Genomic DNA, 20,419 nt, shown 5'->3' with positions numbered 1-20,419 from the left:
TGCTTCTGCCTAGTGATGGGGTTTTTTTCATTCCTTATTTGAGGGAAAGTATGAAAATTTTCATGGACAGTTTCACATTTAAGTGTGGAATTTCTTAATTACAGCCAATAGCTGAATCCTGTGTGATAATCCCTGATCTTCTTGTGCAAAAAGCATTTGGCCCCCGGAAGATGATGTCTACTGACAGAAGCTGTTAGTGGGCTGCATTCTCAGCGATGTGCACAGGAATATTCTTGGATGTGAGCTCTGTTTACGATCTATTGATAGTCCCTTAACTGTTCTTTTCAGGGGCTAATTTCTTTCTTTTCTAGGCCGTATGCAGTTGCTGTACAGTTTCGTTTGCACAGACCCAGACTGTGAGCAGAGGTGTTCCTTGAAGGCTACGTGCGGAGGGCTAGTGGGACATTAGTTAAGCAGTGCTTTCAGCATAAACAAAAGAGCATTGACCCTTGAGTCTCGATGTGGTTGTGATATAATGGCGATTCTCAAAGTGTCAAGTACCCTTCATTCTTCGCAACCTCGAGTTGTGGAATTTGGAGGTGCTTTGCCAAGAGGGACCTTGGAGGTCCTTCATGGCATTTGTTCATTCCACCATAGTCTGTTGACTGCCCCACCAGTAACAGGCACCAGTAGCAGACCAAGCAACGTGGGTTCCTGGGAGAGGCAAGTTGTAGAGACCAAAGGACTCAGACACAGAAGTCAGAAGACCCTGACTTCTCAGCCTTGCAACACATAAGCTACGTGATCGTGTCACCTAGCTGCTTGGAGCTTCCAGTTTTCTTGCTTACAAATTGGCAGTGATATCTATCAGTCCAAATAGATTTAAGGATAGAATTTTAAAAATGCATGGGGTGCCTGGCTGGCTCAGTGGGTTAAAGCCTCTGCCTTCAGCTCAGGTCATGATCCCAGGGTCCTGGGATCGAGGCCTGCATCGGGCTCTCTGGTCAGCAGGGAGCCTGCTTCCTCCTCTCTCTCTGCCTGCCTCTCTGCCTACTTGTGATCTCTGTCTGTCAAATAAATAAAATCTTTAAAAAAAGAAAAAGAATTTTAAAAATGCAGGCACACTTGTTTTGTCCCTGGCACCATAGGATATGTCCATTAAATATGGTTGTTATGCTAGGACATAAAGAACTATGATTATTTAGAGCCCTAGTGTCTGGGGAGCATTTGGATTCTGACCTCCAAGCCTCTTCTTAAACCTAGGGAATCAGAATCTCTGGGGGTACAGTTGACCAATTCTATGTAGTCAAATGTCCCCAGGTGGTTTTGAGGCACAGGTGTTGGGGGCTGCTGGTTTAGGAGACAGGGACAAAGCTGGTGGCACCATACAGTTCATGAGGTCTAAGTTAGCCCTTGTCCAAGTCTCTTGCAGTGGGTATCAATAAGTTGTTACATAGAAAATCGTTTTCTTGGGACATGTTGCAACAAGTCACATTAAATAGAATTATTTACTGCAGTTAGTGTATCCAAACCTTTGATACACTAATGTGCATTGTGAATGTCTGAACAGGAAGATATAATACCGTTTCAAATTTATTTGACCACTGGATCTTTTTCTCAAGGAAGGTGATGATCAGCGTTGCAAGAATCCCTCTCCAAGCACCCATAAGCCGTTGCTATGGCCACAGCTGCCTTCTGGAGGAAGGTCACCTGGGGGCGCTTTGGGGATGAAATTGCTTTGGTCAGTTGCACCGTGTAGGTGGGTTAAATCAGTGGTGCTACCTGGTCACAGTTGATTGGACCAGGGATTAATTGCTGAACCAAAGTCTATCCAGTCAGGAAACTACAAGACAAAGGGTAAATAAAAAACCCAGCCATTCTGAGGGGACATTTGGATATGAGATCTGAAGACGATGCCCCAACGTCCCTGGTACCAACATGCCAGATCTGAGCTACCGGTTCCTCTTTCGAATCAAGTTCAGTTATGAGCCACTTTCCAGTCACCCACGAGGCCACCTGTCCATTCAGGTCATGAACTGGATTATCATTTTCTGAAGGTCTGAAAGAACCTCTCGGATACAGCTGTGCCCGTCCTCCAGCTCTGGTTCTCCCCACCCTCCCCCCCAGAGATGGAAGCTAGCGGAAGTTGAAGGACTTGGACCCAGGTCTTCCTACTTACTCCAAGTTTAACACTGTCCAGCTACCCTGACCCAGTGATGCCTCTCACCTTGAGGTCATTCAGTCTACAGGATGCCAATAGTTTCCAGAAATTATCTGAAAAGTAAATGGCAAGGACACAAGTCTGTTGAAGTGCCTCCTGCTTTAGGTGGGAAGCTAGGCTGGGCCGATTGTTAAACCAAGGTGCTGGAGAAATCAGACCAGTGTGAGAGGTGGCAGGGGGGTGAGGAATTAGCAAGCAGGAGACAAAGCTGTAGCGTGGTGTGGCGGTGGAAAGAAAGCAGGGACCAGAGTCCCACGAGGGGAGTACTAGACACATAGTGAACAGACCGAGGAGAGACAGGGAGAGGCCAGGATTAACTGAAAAGCTGGCTGGAAAGGAGGCAGCAGGAAGCACAAAGAGGAAAACCTTCAGGTAAGAAGCACACATCACACAACTCTTCTAACGTGGGGCAGGTGGAAAATCGGGAGAACAGGTGTTGACTCACGTCGGGAGCCAGTCTATGCTGAGAGAAAAATGTAAATCCTCTAGAAAAATGTCTTTGTCTACGGATCATTTTTCCCAAATGTGGGGATCTTCAGCCACTTCAGGGAAAGAATTTACACAAGTTGCTTTTAGAAGTGTCTATGGGACCAGGGATATTTCCTCCTCTGACTTACAAGGATGTCACCCCATCTGCTTTTCTGGAAAATTAAAAGCATACTGTGCTGATGGAACGTCTCAAAACACTGTCACCAAACCAAAGCAGAGCAGAGACGGACCCCTGGTTCTGCCTGTCGGGTATCGCTACGCAAACAAATCGCCTCTCAGAAATCGCTTTGTAATACCATCCTTTTACTTTTTACTAGATTGTATGTTCTTGGATGGTCTTGCATTTGCAATTCAAATAGCGGTCTGTTGCAAAGAAGAGTTTTATGGTGGCCGCTACTGGGTGCAAGCAATAAATCCAGAGGACAAGGGAGTACAAGTAATACTCGGGAAAAGGGGCCCTATCTTTTTTAGCTTTGCTTTTAAACTTGTGAAGAGGACCTACAGCTGGGAATGATGTGTTCTGCTTTTACCCTTTTTTTTTTCTCCTTCTAGTTCTCCTCCCCCTTGTCCCCCTCCTCCTCACACTATCAGCATTGAAACGTCTGCTTTCTAGGTGGAAGTCCAAAGCACCCACCGGCTGGGAATCCTGGACAAGGTCTTGACTAGTTGGTTACTAGCGGACAGCTCCTGTTCCAAGTGCTCACCCATGGGGGTAAGACGTTACAGCTCGTTCGGGACTGACTCGGTTCTCCTGTTGTAGAACTAGCCTGTGGGTAGTGTTTACTTCACCCACTGAGATTTCCGGAGACCCGTGGAAGGTCTTCTGTAGGGGAATGACATCGGCAAGTGCGGGTACCTGAAATCTCCTGAGAAATTGGAGGGGCTTTGCAGAGCCGTGAGGAGAGGCAGCGTGGCTGAACAGTGAAAGTCACAGCCATGCCCCGTGTGCCCCAGACCGCCCGGATGACCTGAGTAGGCGAGCCCCCTGCGCTCCTGGAGCCTCTGTTTTGTCATCCGTAAATGGAGGCTACTGAGGGAACCAGCGACAAGGCTGCTGTGACGTCCTTCTCCATGGAAGGCGCTGAGCTGGGCAAGCAAGGCTGAGGGAATGGGCGAGACGGATCTTAATCAGATAGCCACACAGGGGAGGGTGTGAAGTTACACTGCGGTCAGTGCCCCGAAGAGCAGGAACCAGCCATGACCAAGGGAGATGCTCCAGATGAAGGGGAAGGGAGCCTGAGAAGGTGAGCCCCAGGGAACTGTAAGATAACACGATGTCTGGCACATGGTGTGGCCTCAACAAATAGGGAGAAGAGAGGAGATGAGGACAAGGAAGAGAAGGCAGGTGAAGAGGAGGAAGAAGACACAGACACACGGGAAGCCAGGGTCTTGCTCCTTAAGCCCCAGAGCAACCCTTGGTCGTGTAGCTCTTGCATCTGCAAAGCCCCAGGACAGCCGACTCCTGAGGTCTGCCCTCCTGGAATGCTCCATCCAGGGAGGGAATCTCAGGGAGAAGGCCAGGAGGAGACCAGATGGCAAACGACGTCCCCCCGTGTCACTGAGGCACCACGGCTGTGGGACTGGAACTTGGCTTCCCGCTGAGTGGGTTTGTCGGCATCCGCCGAGGGTCTCGCTGCTCACAGAGGCGCGTGTGCTCGCCTGCCTCCTCCTGGTCTCAGCGTGCCCAGCTGGGAGGTGAGGAGTTTGGACCCCGTAACTGTGCTTCCTCAGTGAAATCTGCGATTAAATGGCAAGTGGTATGTGGAACTATGCAAATATATGCACAGACATAAACCCACAGTTCAGTTATGTAAGGCAGCCCCACCGCGCCGTGGCTCCAATGGGAGGGTCTCATCCTAAAGTCTTTTTAAAAAGACTTTTTAAAAAAGTCTTGTCATTTAAAAAAGTGTGAGTGTTCTTAGTCCTGAGCAGGAAGTGGAAGGTTCGTTCACTTGCTGATATGTTTAGGGATGTCGTGAGATTTAAGGAAATCCTAGTATAGCTCTGAGTTTCCAGTATTAGTAGGCAAATGACTACAGGACCGGGGGAGACCAAAGCTGGGGTCTTTTTTTGGTGGTGTGGGGGGGTGCAGTTTGGATAAAATAAAATGGACTGCTGTTCAGTGGAGAAGGAGGAACGTGCTGGAAGCTGGTGTTACTGTTGATGCTCATTGCTCTGGGTGCGTGGTGGAGGAGACCACTGGACGGAAGCTAGATATGGGTCTCAATGAAGGTCCAAGCTTGCCTTTTAAATACAGGGAAGGGAGCTCTTTATGTGAGTGGAAGGTGCCCAAGTGCATCAGTGCTGCTGGGCACGGTGACGTTTTGTCAGTGCTCAGCATTTTGTTGAACAGCCCCTGGCAGGTTTGGTGAGTAGAGTTGGGCTACCCAACTCTAGAGATGCAGGAGTGGACGAGTGTATTCTAGGAGAACAGTGGACTCAGGAATATGTATAGGACCCATGCGAAGGACAGTGTCTCTTTGCCTTTTATCTGGGAGCCTTCTTTTTTTCTTTTTTTAAAGTTTTTTTTTTTTTTTTGGATTATAATTGACACACACTGTTACATGTGACACATGTAACACACACTGTTACATTTCAGGTATACAAAATAGTGATCCTGCTTCTCTTCACATTACACTAGGCTTGCTAGAGGTGTAGCTATCTGTCAGCATACCAGGCTATTATAACATCAGTGACTAGATTCCCTGTGCTGTGCTCTTTATCCTCGTGACATTCCTGCCATAACCGGAAGCCCAGACCTCCCTCCCGCTTCACCCATTTTGCCCAACCGCCCCCTCTCCCCCCCTTCCCCCTGGCAACTCTGGGTTCTCTGTATTTATGGATCTGTTTCTACTTTTTGTTTGTTTATTCATTTGTTCTGTTTTCCAGATTCCACATCAGAGTGAAATCGTATTCTTTTTGCCTTTCTTGTCTCTGAGTCAGAGGAGTTGAGTTTCTGAGTTGAATGCAGTAGCCACAAATAGTTTCCGAGTCACAGGAAAAAAAAAACACCCTTCCCAAGCAAGAAAGCAGAATATTTGGAAGGTGGTGTTTTGTTCCAATCATGTCAAACCATGAACTCATGTATATTTTTAGTTGAGAAGAGGGTGACATGTGCCACAGTCATGGCTAACCCTTAAAGGACCCCTGACCCTCACCTCAGCCCTCCCCCTACCTCCTTTTTCAGCAAGTCCCTGTACCTGACCTCACCCTTGTAGTTTGGCACACCGGGGAAAGAGCAGCAGTGTTATTCATCACCCTGAAAAATGCTACACGGAGCCCAAGGGTTGTGTGAGATGGTGATGTCAATGGGAACAATTCATTATTCCATCAAGAGCTTGGCATGTCAGTCAATGAAAAAATATGTGCTTTAGAGCTGACAGCTCAAAATAGTCTTTTCAGCAATTGGCATGCCAAGATCTTGATAGTATAATGAATTATTCTTTAAACCTATCATTTCGCCCCATCAATTTGGCCATATAGACTTCTTGGCGGGGGGGGGGGGAGGGGCAGGACTAAATTATAGAAGTTATCTGAAATAGCAAACAAAATAACTTTGCAATTGGGAAGGAAAGACCAGAGCTTTAAGGAGTAGAATTAAAAAGAATGTTCCTCAGGAAGCATACGATTACAGTTCACAAAAGTGTACACAAAGCTCCTTGATTTTGTGTGACTCTCAGACAGGAAAAATACTTATTTCCATTGGCCACCTGTGGAATGACTCTGACATTTCATCCTCATTTTCCATGACAATACACCAGGAAAATAGGAGATAATCTATTCTGTTTGTATGGCGATGTAAGCTTGCTGAGCAGTATAGCTCCTGATTATTTAGGACACACAGGTGTTGAGAACAGTCTTAGATTGGCCTTGAAGGCTAGTCGGAAGATCCCAGTTAATTTTTCCCTGTTAATCTCCATATGTAGATTAATTTTCCCACCCTCTCGAGGTATGGTTTTTCTTATACTCAAGTGGCTAATTAATTCTGTTCATTCTGAAGTCCGTCCTCTTCAAAGATCTGTACCCGTCACTTCTCCTAGCGTTCGAAAGCAGGGTGAGAAACTGCACAGCTCGCTGGCTCTAGGAAGGGTGTTTAGCATGTTGGCGTGCATTTGGGGTGACTTCTGAACATGGCACAAGCACGTTTAGGTTTCAGCTGGTCAAATTGCTTTCATCCCAAAATGTCAGCTTTATTTCTAGGAACAGCAGCTGCCACATACTTTTTTTTTTTTTTCTTTCTTTCTCTTGAATATCTCCACTGAACCACTTGATGTAAATGCTTATTTTCCATTCTGTTAAATAATGCCCTGTTGATACAGCAACGGTCATTTCAGAATACCATCACAAAATAACAGCAACACTAACCCGGGATTGGGTCTTCATTGTCTGTCCGTTGTTTGAAAATCGAGAAGAGCCTCATTAATCCACGGCAGAATATTACGCATTTCATTAAAATATTGCCCGGAAAGGAGAGTTACTTCAAATCTCCTTCATGTGTCCTTCACGGCCGGCAGCCTGCTCTAGTCTGCATTTTAACTATCAACCTGAAGAAAAACCGGGACATCCGTGACCTTTTAATTTGTGCTTCAAAGAAAACATTTCTTAATGTTATGTAATAAATCAATCATTACTTGCTTAATAATCTTAATGCATGTCTTTGAAGTTTGCAATTCACAAGAGAGGCTGGGATTTTTAAAAATTGACAACTCTCTGGTCATTTGATGTAAACTGTGTTTTATTGATCAGCTGTAAAACAGTACTTGATATTAGCCGAATGTAAAGGCGAGAGATCATGGGGAACAATGAAAAATGAAGACTTAGAAGCATATATGCATGATTATATGTAGTCTCTGAAGTCCTTAGGAAATAGGGCTTTTTAGTTCTTTACTATTTGAAATTTGTGAGATAATACTAAATTTCCTTTAACTCTGTCTCATCTTTGTCCATGAATATACCTAACACATACAATACTTACATATCTTACAGTTCCTTTAACCTTGAAATAGAAGTCTCTGCAACTGTATTTTCTATGTATTCTGTGGATCTATTATCTAAAATGCAAATCTTCCCCTGTTTGTTCAGTCCTCTGTTGTCTCTTTGCCCTGATTTCTTCTGTTGTCTGACAAATTTTTTTTTAAAGATTTTATTTATTTATTTGACATAGGGAGAGAGAGAGAGAGATCACAAGTAGCAGAGAGGCAGGCAGAGAAAGAGGGGGAGGCAGGCTCCCCGCTGAGCAGAGAGCCCAAAGCGGGGCTCGATTCCAGGATTCTGAGACCATGACTTGAACCGAAGGCAGAGGCTTAACCCACTGAGCCACCCAGGTGCCCCTTATCTGACAAATTTTTCAGTTTAGACATTTTTCCCACTTAGTAACAATATCCTGGTTACTTATTATTAATGCTCTGTTTATCATACCAAAAAAACCCTCCAATCCTGGATTTTTGTGTTATTTTATAGATGAGCTTCAGATAACTGTTACAGATTCACTGCTACTTTAATGACTAACCGCTGAATTATAGGTTTCCTGATTTGTAGCGTATTCAGAAAAAGCAACAAAATGCCATTAATCTGATAGTAATAGGAACGGAAGTTAATATTGGCCTGAAGCTAAGCCGCTCATTGTAAACATCTAGCCTGCATAATTTACAGTCACAAAGGCTCACTTCTGGTTCCTAAAAGAGTCCTCTGTTGCTGCCTGCACAAGTCAGCTTGTCCCCATTCCTCTTCAGAGAATTCTACCCAGGCGCTACCAAGGTCCTGTCCTCGCGTCTAACACGACAGTGACAATGACTCTGTTTTGGTTTTCGAGGGCCCCTCTTCTCTTGGTAATGGAGACTCCCTGAAGCTGAGTGGTGAAGGACATACCTGAGCTCCTACTCTCAGCTCAAGGCTCCAGCTCTGACCCCCCTGGGCACTGAACCCCCTGGGCCACCCGTTAGGAAGACCCACCTTGAGGGGTTGCTGTAAAGGTCAGAGAATAATGCCTGGCACACTATACGAATTCCAGAAAGCTCTGGCATTCCAGAAAAGGGAGAGAAAATGTCCTCTAGTATCTCATTGGTTTGAGGGGGCTACAGCTCAAAGCTCACAGCCTCAAGTCAAGATATTGCTACCAATAGCAGACGGACTCTGCTCCTTTGCTCATTACCTTTTCCATCATTTCTACTCAATAATTAATACTGAAAGGCTTTTCTTTATTGAAACAATGCTCCCAAAAGGGTTTTTTTTTTTAACATCTTCCCCAGGTTTTTCCATTTTCCTTTTATCTCAACACTTGAAACACATTTAGACAGGATAGGTTTTGTCTGTTATTTCCGTTTTTCTAAAAATCTCTTATGTTGGTATGGCATTCACTGGAGAAATACATGAAAATACAGAGAGGGGAAAAGAAAGCACTCGAAGGAAACCATAGTATTTGTGAACATGACATATTCCCAACACTCCCTCCAACACAAACACACCAATTTCACACACACACACACACACACACACACACACACAGATAAAACTTTTTTCCTGCTAGGCTTTATATATACTCATACCTTGCATATTTCTGGGAAACCTGCTATTGGCTAAGAAGACTGAATGTTTCCTCCTTACTACCATAAAAATATTTACATCCCCATTTTCAGTGTTTGCAGGTAATTCCATGAGCCAATCTTATATTGTTGGAGAGTTAAACTTTTTGTGCCTACTCATTATTATTAAAGAAAATGTGCCACACCTTGAAGAGCCTTACACATACATCTTTGTGCATCTGTGCAATTAATTCCTTAGGATATATTCCCAAATATGACACTGCTGGATCCCAGGGCATATGCATTTACAGAGATTTGATTCCCTACTGATAAATTTCTATCCAGAAATGTGGTATTTTTCATCCAGCCCCTGGGGAGATATGCAAGAATCCCGCTGCCCCACATACGACCCTGGGCATTGTAAGTTGGCGGGAGAGTTTTAAGGTAGATTTCAGGATATCTTGTACACAGAAACAAGGAGAGAAGAGGACATGTTGAATCAAGCTATGTTTCACATATGGAAACAATTCAAAGCAGTCTGGTTAGCCAGACAGGTTGCAGGATGGATGTCTGTGACAAGGATCGTGGCGGAGTAGAAAGCACCACCAGGTCTGCAGAGCTGTACCATACACAGAGAACCATTGTTTTGATGGAAAAGACCCAATAAAGGAGCAACAGTGAACATTATTTAGACAGCCCAAGTGGCTGTCACTTTTCAAACTAGGTTAAGTAAGAAAGGCTACACAGGTTAATTAAAAGATAACAGTCTGCAGTTGGACACAGTTCCCGGGCAATTGTTTCTTCCATTAAGACAAGTATGCAGTGTATACTCCAGTGGTCTTTGAAAAAAAAATAAACTTGGGTGACAAAGATGAGACATTTGTACCTAGCCTCAGACCCCCACATTAGGTAATTTATAAGCCTAGATGCATCATGGAACATTTTATAATCATCTATAAACACTGATAGACTGTGATGATCAGGAGGCGTGGACTATTTGTGATTGTCTGAAAAAGATGATGTTAAAAAACCCACCTTTTGGGGCACCTGGGTGGCTCAGTGGGTTAAGCCTCTGCCTTCAGCTCAGGTCATGATCTCAGGGTCCTGGGATCAAGCCCCACATCGGGCTCTTTGCTCGGTGAGGAGCCTGCTTCCCCCTCTCTCTCTGCCTGCCTCTCTGCTTACTTGTGATCTCACTGTCTCTCTCTCTCTGTAAATAAATAAATAAAATCTTTAAAAAAAAAATAAAAAAAATAAAAATAAAAAACCCACCTTTTTAGTTGATAAGTTTCAAACATACACAAGAATAGAAAGAATTGTACAATGGACAGCTACGTCTTCTTCTCATCATCTGCTTACAAAACGTCATCAATTCCCGAACACTCTTGTATCATCCACACCCCACTCCCTCCTGCTGTAGATTATTCTGAAGCACATCTTTGGCATCATGTCATTTGACTCAGGGATATTTTAGGGATATTTTAGTGCATAACAAATGATTCTGAGTGAGTGGTCCTAATCAACTTTAATTTTTGATTCAGCTTTATTTGAATGTCTTTGTAAAATATCAATTAATTGTATGACCTTAACAAAGTTGCTTGACTTCCCGGAGTCTCCGTTACCTGATCTGTGAAAGAGATACCAACAAGACTGAGGCACTGCCGTGGTACTGCGAAGATGAGACGAGATAATTCCATTTGCGCCAAAGAGAGCGCAGGAGATAGTGTGAGATAACATCAAGGGAATGCACAAAAATATTAACTAATCGTCATTGTCATTAGCATCTCTGAAATTCAGATTTTATGGGATTCCGATTTTATGATATAAGGGAGCATTAGAAAGCTCAGTGATTAGATACAGGGGCTTAAGAGGCTGCTGGGGAAGAAAAAGGTGGGAAAGGTGGCAGGTGTGTTGGAAAAAAATGAGTAAAGCAGGAGATATTTGAAGAAGGAGCATCAGCAGACATAGCCAGGAGCCCAGGCATGTGGGTGAGTTGGGCTGTGAGTGTTTCGGTGGTGGTGGTGCTGGTATTGCATTTCTCGGCAACAGGAGAGGAACTTGGAGAGAAGCAGAGTATCAGTGCAAGATGGACAAAGAAGAGACAGAGAACTTGAGTTTCACGAATGTTAAAGTCTATTAAGGGTCAAATCCTATCATGGTAGTAATACCATTACAGTGAAGAAATTGAGCTAAACATGGAAAACATTTTTGAGTCTTGCTTGATGGGTCCCTAATTTCCTGAAATGATTGGTACTGCAAATTCATATGTGACCAACGCAGGTACGTCATCCCTTGGCATTTATTTTTTGGGATCTGGTTGGTTTCCGGCTATGGTAACCTTATCCAATGAGGACAGTTTGCTGATTCAGCTGATGGTTTTGGAGTTTTGGATCTAAGTGGCTGTCTGCACCATTCCATTCATTGGTCACCTTCTTGCTTTTTTCTCTTCCTCCCCCCTCCTCCTCCTCCTCCTCCCCACCCTCCTACTCCCTCCCCTCTCCCTCCTCCTCCTTCTTCCCTCCTCCCCCGTCTTCTTCCTCCTCCCCCTCCCCCTCCTCTTCCTCCTCCTTCTTCTTTCCCTCCTCCTCCTACTTCTTCTTCCTAATATCAATATCTAATTTTTTTAATCTAAAAATGGCATACAGGATAATTTCACAATACAGAACATCTCCAGATACTTGACTATTTTATGAAGTCAGTGAAATATTGTAATTCTTATGCATCAGAAATGGCTCCAGGCATTTAGACAACCGTTGCTTTTTGTTTTTCCAAGACTTAACCTATCCTGTGACCCATCCCCAGAAGACCAAATAGCTACAGTGATACTTCTAATGAGTGAATCCCAGTAAAGGAGTTCATGGCCGAGAAGATGTTACGTGTGGCTATTCCTCTCAGTATCTATTTGCAATTAACAGAGACTTCAGATGCCATCACTGAAGGGAGTGGATAATACGAACATTTTACTGGCAACAATAGAGAGAGAAATCTGTGGGGGCAGGGGGGCATTGTGTGTCTTCAAATCAAATCATACAAGAACAAAATTGGTAAATCACGTTAAAGATTTGGGGTTTTATTCTCAATGATCCTTGCAGCTATAAGGGGAAGTGACATAATCATATCTGCACTTCAGAAAGGTTGCTCTGGATTTTGTGGAAGCAGGACAGGAGGCAGGGGAGACAGGAGAAGAGTGTGGAAGTCCACGAATGAGAACGGGCAGTGACGATGGAGTGATATGGGGGGATGTTAGGAGTTAGGGCCTGTAGCCCCTGGTTTTCAATTTAATGCAGAGTGGGAGGGGGGAAGGAGAAGCCAATGGTATTGCTCAGGATGCAGATATGGAAGAGAATGTAGATGGGTATATCATCACAACAGAGAAGGCAGGGAGAGAGTCAGGCTTGAGAGGAAAGATTGCGAGTTCCATTTTGTGCTGGGTTCGAGGTGACGGGAAGGTATCCATGTGGACGAATCTGGTGGACGCAGGAGGCTGGGGACCTAGGAAAATAGTTGCTGCTGGCATAAAAATGATGGCTGAAGCCATGGGAATGGGTGAGATCCAACAGTGGTCGGTCAAGAGAGACTATAAGTGAACGCATGGGTGCTGAGTCCTGCTTACATCAGCCCTCTCAAGTTTGTGGTTTCACCTGATAGATGTAGTTTCTTTTTTTTCCCCCTAAATATTTAATTAATATATTTATTTGAGAGAGAGAGAGAGAGAGAGAGAGAGAAGAGGAGGGGCAGAGGAAGAGGGAGAGTTGTTTTTTTTTTTTTAAGGTTTTATTTATTTGACACAGAGAGATCACAAGGAGGCAGAGAGGCAGACAGAGAGGGAGGGGGAAGCAGGCTCCCTGCTGAGCAGAGCTCGATCCCAGGACCCTGATATTATGACCTGAGCCAAAGGCAGAGGTTCAACCCACTGAGCCACCCAGGGGCCCTGAGAGAGAGTCTTAAGCAGACTTTGCACTGAGCATAGAGCTCCACATGGGGCTGTCATGGGGCTCGATCTCAAAATCCTGAGATCACAACATGTGCCCAAATCAGGACTTGGTTGCTTAACCAACTGTGTCAACCAGGTGCCCCTAGAAATTCGTTTCTTGGAGGAGAATAGCTCCTGCTATCAGGGAATGTGCCAGAGTCACTGGGCCATCTTTTAAACATTGAAGCTGGAAAAGATTCTCAAGGTCTTATGCAGCAGATTGGAGATGACCACAGATTTTTAGACATTCTTCCTTTCCAGAAATGGCATCTATTCCTCCCTTCAGTTCCCCTCACATTTAAGTCTGGGTGGTCTCTGTGACCACTTGGAACAGTTGATTATGGTGGAAGTAATCCCTGGCCAGTGTCTGGGCCCCACGCACTGTACGACTGGCAGCTCTCAGTTCCCAAGTCTCAGAATCCATGCTCTTGGCCATCACCTGAGAAGTCTGACTATCTAGCTGGAGAGACCACTGGGAGAGGCTCTGAGACCATGTGGAAGAGAGGAACCTGGCGGAATCCAGCCTTCCAGCTGGCCCCCATCAAGGCACACATGGAGGAAGCGGTTCTGGATGGTCAGAACCATCTACCAGCTGAGTCCCACGGAGTGAGCCCTGTGGTCCCAGCCAGCACCCTGCGGAGCAGACATGCTCAGTTAGGCTCTGCCGGAGTTCCTGTCCCACTAAACTCTGAGATACAATGAAATATTTGTTGTTTTGAATCCGTTTGGGGAGTTATCTGTTCGGCACTAAAGAAGCAATCGTCTCTGCCATATTCCCTCCTAATCGAACTTTGTAAAACCTGGTGCCATCAGTTGAGTTAATCCACAGACCCATATGTTGGACCAAAAGCTGTATTTTCATCTGTAAATCGAGGATGATAAAATCTACCGTTCCTTCTTCTTAAGAGTTATTTTAGGGCTCCAGAGAGGTAATATATATGAATACATTTTACAAATTACAAAGCACTCTACAAATACAGATGAACTTAAATAGAATCATAAAGTACTCTACAGATATAGTTTAAATATAATTTTATTGTAAAAAATGTTTTAGGGGCACCTGGCTGGCTCAGTCGGAGAAGCATAATGACTCTGATCTTGGGGTTATGGATTCGTGCTCCATGTTGAGTGTAGAGATTAGTTAAACACATAAAGAAAAGAAAAAAATTAAAAATAAAAGAGTTTTAAATGGATAATATCAATTTTTAGAACAGTGTTAAATATAAAATGTTAATTATTGTACTTCCAGTTTAAAGTTACATTAGATAAATCAGAATTACTTTGACTTCATAAATTGATTTGGAGGCTTTTTACCAGTTCTCCCTGCTTGTTTAGTATTTTGATTCTTTGTGCAAGGATGGAGGTTCATTTTTACCTCTTCTTTCACCATGTGTTGCTCTAAAAAGGGCCTTATTTACTTAAAGAAAATTGAACAGATTCATTTTGGTTGAGAACAAGGAGTAGAATTGGATCCAAATTGATACACAGCAGGTACTGACTTCCTTGGATGGCTTGGTGCTAGATACAGATGACTAGCTTTTAAACATTTGTCACATTACCTCTTTAGTAAATTGAATTACCAAATTAGCATCAGTTGCTCAGCAATCTGATGATCTGGTACCAGTTTTCTTCAGGGTAATTGAATTAATTTGTGTAATTTAAATGAACACCAATCTTGCAATTTTTCCATCATGATGCTTTTGAAAAAGTGGACGGATGTAGAGTTCAAATCGAACTGTGGTCCTTAATAGAAACCTAGGGAGAGATGGTTTCCAGTGTTTATATGTATTTGTTGGACACACTTCTATAGTGTCCACTGCAGAGAAAAAGCAAGATAAAGTCAGGTGTGAGGTGGGGGTTGGTTAGGGTGTATCTTGGAGACTATGTTTTCTCATTCTTAACACTGTTGACCATTTGGGGCCAGATAATTCTTTGTTGTGCTGGGCTATGCTGTGCATTGTAAGATAACGTAACAGCATCTCAGGCCTCTGCCCATTAGATGCCAGTGGCAACTCTCAGCCCTCAACTCAGCTGTGACAACCAAAAATGCCTATGGCCATTACCAAATGTCTTTTGGTTGGGGGAGGGGAATCGACCCCTGCTGGGAATCATTGTTTTAGATAATTGAGTGTTTCTCATACTAGGGAGCAAGCAGATTTTGCCCCAAATTCCTCCCCACTTTTCATTCCCACTTCCCCAGCCAACAGCTTTATGCATCACATACATTTCTGTTTAATGAGCCCATCCTGGGTGGTGTTTTCTAGGGCAATGAGCTTGTGTTTATCCCCTTTAATATTTGACAATGGACTGCTCTTCATTAGACTCATTCGGACGCTGACATCCACATTTGGAGGGGATTTTTTTTTTTTTAAATAAGTCATCCTTTAAAAGGTCATAAAACACTTGGCATTAGGTTCTTAGAGTGTCTGATGAATATTTTAATAGTTAAAAATGTAGCCAGGCAGCAAGGAAATGATTTAATGTTGTAAATAAATCTCTTTGTGGGATTTAATGTGCAAAAATGGACAGCAATGGCTTTAAAAAATCATTCCCCAAACGATGGGATCTATACAATGGTACACTCTGTATGTTGGATCCATATCTGGAGGCAGTGTTCATTATATCTTTTTTAGATATTGGAGGAAGACACTAAGATCATTTTCTCTCTTAGGACCTCTATCTCTTTTTCTCAAAACTAGAGGCCCGTAAATCAGCTTTCTGGGAAATAGTTCTAATACCAAACCTCGGGAGAGAATAGCGTTCATCACCTTCCACTAGATGATACAAATACCTCGGAACATGGACATGGTGGTTATGACGTGTCATGCACTGGTCTAAGAGTTTACGTGTGTTAATTCAAGAGTTGGTAAACTATGGTTTATGGGCCAAATTTGGCTCCTACCTATTTTGTACGATCTGTAAGCTGTGAATATTGTTTACAGTTTTGTTTTGTTTTTTTAAGATTTTATTTGTTCATTTGAGGGAAAGAGAGAGAGAGAGAGCAAGCAGGGTGAGTGGTAGAGGGAGAAGCAGACTCCCGCTGAGCAGGGAGCCTGATGCGGGGCTCGATTCCAGGACTCCTCATGACCCGAGGCAAAGGCAGACATTCAACTGACTGAGGCACCCAGGTGCCCCTTGCTTACAGTTTTTAAGAGTTGAAAAACCAAATCAGAAGAAGAAGGTGACTTCTTGACAACTGAAAATTATATGAGATTCAGCAAAAGACACATCTGATAAAGGACTGTTTTCTAACATACACAAAGAACTCTTAAAACTTAACGGTAAGAGAACAAATAACCCGATTAAAAAGGGGTCAAAGACTTTAAAGAAAGCTCACCAAAGATATACAGATGATAGATAAGGCTATGTAAAGATGCTCCACATCAGAGGTCATCAGAGAAATGCAAATTAAGACAAGAGTGAGACCCAACACATGCATGTAAGAATGGCCAAATTTAGAACACCAACAACAGCAAATGCTGGTAAAGGTGTGGATCAAGAGAACTCTCACGCTTTGCTGGGGGTAATGCAAAGTGGTGCAGTCACTTTGGAAGATGCTTGGTGTGTTTCTTATAGAACTAGCCATATTCTTACCATAGGATCCAGCAAGTGTGCTCTTAGTATTTATCCAAAGGAATTGAAAAACTATGCACATAAAGCTTCACAAAGATATTTAGAACAGCTTTATGGTTCCTTGCCAAAACTTGGAAGCAACCAAGATGTTCTTCATTAGGTGAATGGAGAAATAAACTGTGGAAGATCTAGACAAGGGAATATTATGTGGCGCTAAAAAATTGGCCATCAAGCCATGAAAAGACATAAAGGAAACCTAAATACATAGTACTAAGAAGTCAAGCTGAAAAGCTACAGATGGTATGATCCCAACTAGATGACATTCTGGAAAAAGTAGAATGATGAAGACAGTAGAAAGATGAGTCATTGCCGATTGTGGGAGATGAATAGGTAGAGCACAGGATATTCAGGGCAGTAAAGATACTCTATGATATTATAATGATGGGTGTATATCATTGTATATTTGTCCAAACCCATAGAATGTACAACACCAAGAGTACACCTTAAGGTAAATTATGGACTCTGAATGATTATGATGTGTTAATGTAGGTTCATCCTTGGTTTAAAAAAAAAGTGTCATTCTGGTAAGCAATGTTGACAATGGGGGAGGGTATGGATGTGTGGGGACAGAGGTACAGGGGAAATCTCTGTGCCTCCCTCTCAATTTTCTTTTTAAAATAAAACTGCTCTTAAAAAAAAAAAAAGCCTTGGGGCACCTGGCTGGCTCAGTCAGAAGACCTTGTGACTCTTGATCTTGGGGCTGTGTGTTTGAATCCCACCTTCATGAAGAGACTACTTAGAAATAAAATCTTTTAAAAAGGAAAGTCTTATTTTAAAAAAAAGAAAGGTCTTAGTTAAAGAGTATGTGAGACTCAAATCCCAGCAGCATCCATAAATAGTTTTATTGAGACATAGCCACACCCTCTAATTTACATACTGCCTATGGCTGCTTCCATGCTACAATAGCGGTGTGAAGCAGAGGTAACAGAATGCGTGGACTGCAAAGCCTACAGTATTTAATATCTGGCTTTTAGAAAAAGTTAGCTGACCCTAAGGTGAGCATTAGTACTGTCCCCATTTTACAGAGGTGAGATGCAAGTACAGAGAAGTAAGTGGTTTGTTCAAAGTCATGTATCAAATATGTGACACAATCAGGATTTGAACTCACAGAGTCTGGCTCCCGTGTTTCTGGACTCTTCTGTGGTACCACAATACGGGGACAATAGAACTTGCCAGTACAGAACTCCTAGTTTAAAAAAGAAATCAACAGAAGGAACTCCCCACAATGGAGCTTTTTTTTAATTATACTATATAGTCCATTCATCCTTTATTTTTGTACGTAGGTCCCTGAGCAGCAATTACCGAATGAAATGAAGAGCATTTTGCACTCCTTACGCTATGGATATATTCCCGTCAAGATTTCCACAGATGAACGTTGGTAATTCTCCTTTTATTCAACAAAATTCTTGCCTTCCAAGGAAACACCCCTGAGGTGCAGGGTTCCACAGGCTGGGACTACGGGCGGATGACTGTTTTCCTGGTACATGGAGGCAGGGGGTGGGGGGCAAGTGAGGAAGGAGGAAATGTCATGGACAGAGGGCAGGTTCTGGGTCCTCTGTAATTGAAGTTTTAATGTCTATGTAGAACAGTTAGGAGCTTAAAAAAAAGAAAAACAAAAACAGAATCTCATCCAACAGTCTGGCCCAGAATTGGCCATGCTTTATTCAATTTATACATTTCAGAAGATGAAAGGCTGTGTCGTCTGCCAGGATTTTGTGTCCAGTCCCAGGGAATCATTGTGTTTCTAATCTGATGTTTGGGCCATGACGCCATCCCCTCTGCCTGACGGTCAAGATCAGTTCCCTTTTTTGTGAAGTTGTTAAAAGGCCCTGGCCATGGACTGGCTTCAAACAGCATTTGGCTCTGTAGGGAACCCAGGTAACGGGTCTTTCGTTTTATTTTACTCCTTTTAGAATTTAGAGGGGTGATCATTCCTAATAGCAGAGAGCTGTAATGATTTTCATTTTATTAAAAACAGCCACACCAAAAAAAAAAAAAAAAAAAGAGTATGGAATGTTCTAGATCTTGATTGGAGTGATGGTTCTATGAGTAGATGCATTTGTCAAAGCTTATCCAAATGGTAGGTATGCTTAAGATCTGAGCATTTTTACCTCGATTTAAAGGGTATTAGGGGGGGAAAAGTATGGAAACCAGATTTTTAAAATTTTTTTAAGGAGTAAGAACAGTTAATTATAGCACCTTTCTAAGGCTGGTTAAAGCCAGAATTACTCTCTAGTAATCACTTCTAATTCTTTAGATTTCTTGAATCCCAGATCAAGGTATCTCCTTGCGGGAGGCTTAAATTCATTCCCTCTAATTTGTGTTCTGCATTCCTTTGAAAGCAGGCATTCTGAGGCCACATAAGGATAACTGATATTTATCCCTATAAATAGTCAGTGTCAGAAAGGTAATCTTTATCTTTGAGTCTCTTTATTATGCCACATTGAATTTACAATTGAATAAAGGTAGAAAATCTACCGGGGTAGGGGGCAGTGAGTGTATTTAATGTTTATTTCCTGCAGCTTGTGAGGAAAGTGAAGTGTGGAGATAAGAAATATGACTTTAAAATAAAAAATCTTTGGTTGCAATCGTTCATCATGCCTCTGATACAGATTTCCAGTCTTAGATATAAATATTTCAGGATCAAGATGCTTTCATCTTTCTCTGCCTTGCAAGAAGGGAAGATTGGAAACAATCTTCCTTAAAGTAAGCAGCTTTAATCATTGTTTCTAAATCAACTGAACTGTGTTGGAAAAAAAAGAAGATGTAAGAATCCTATAATCCCTGGTTTAGTGGTAATGAAATTGTCCAGGCTGAGAAGGGAACAGATGGATTTTGATTAATTTCTACTAAGACCAGCAAGTATCAACCTCAATATTCTTTATAAACTTGTCAGGGTAAATGCTTTATGGTCATAAGAGGATGAAGAAAAAAAAAAGATGTAAAATAAACTTGATTTATAACTGGGTTATGAATAGTTTAAGGGGGATATACTTAAAAACACTGTCCTCATCAACCTGTCAGAATTCAGATTCACTGAATCAGGGCAGGTTTTTTTTTTTTTTTTTCCCCTGAGACCTTTTCAGATTTAATTTCACACAAAAAAGAAAGAGTTTGGTTTTGGTGTTGTTTTTAAGAGAGGACCCGTTGCCCTAGGTTTCCAGTGAAGCGGGCCATCTCCTCCACGGGCTTAACAGTAAGAAGGGTACAAATGAGACTCACAGAGCTGGGAGGCTGTTCCTCAGATTCGACATTTATGATTCCAGGTTGATAATTGGAAACAAAGATGAACTTTACGAAGACATAATTTGGAATGAACTTAGACAATTCCGTTGCCACAGTTCATTAGTTTAATGGTTGATATTCAGGATGCTGACAGGCAGATTCTCGGCTTCCCCTGTCCTTTTAGGGAACCCCCCCGCCCCCGCCCCTGCCCCAGTCTGTCAAAGAATCGGCTGGCCAGGGGGAGGATCAGAGGGATCTAGGGGCTTAGAGATCTAAATTTGGCATTCCCTTGAAATTACAACAGAAGATTTAAAAAAAAAGCAAAGAAAGAATCTGAAGGGCCCTCCGTACCATGTTGTGTAGGGCACGAGGTGTGAAACTCCAAAAGGAAATCAATAACTGCTTGCTTTCGGTTTA

At 42.9% G+C, this 20,419-nt stretch overlaps 1 protein-coding gene across 1 annotated transcript in view; it reads left to right on the top strand.

Annotated features, from left to right (window-relative positions):
* The first annotated feature begins 17,439 nt into the window (after nucleotides 1-17,439).
* TAFA4 (TAFA chemokine like family member 4) overlaps nucleotides 17,440-20,419 on the top strand; it is a 215,471-nt gene continuing 212,491 nt past the window's right edge. The window contains exon 1 of the mRNA XM_032324715.1: nucleotides 17,440-18,655. The gene's annotated coding sequence lies outside the window, so the exon portion shown is untranslated. The remainder of the gene's footprint in view (nucleotides 18,656-20,419) is intronic.

Source organism: Mustela erminea, chromosome 1 (assembly GCF_009829155.1).
Source record: "Mustela erminea isolate mMusErm1 chromosome 1, mMusErm1.Pri, whole genome shotgun sequence".
Lineage (NCBI taxonomy): Eukaryota > Metazoa > Chordata > Mammalia > Carnivora > Mustelidae > Mustela > Mustela erminea.
Note: the sequence above shows the minus strand (reverse complement) of the source record. Positions and strands in the feature narration are given on the sequence as shown.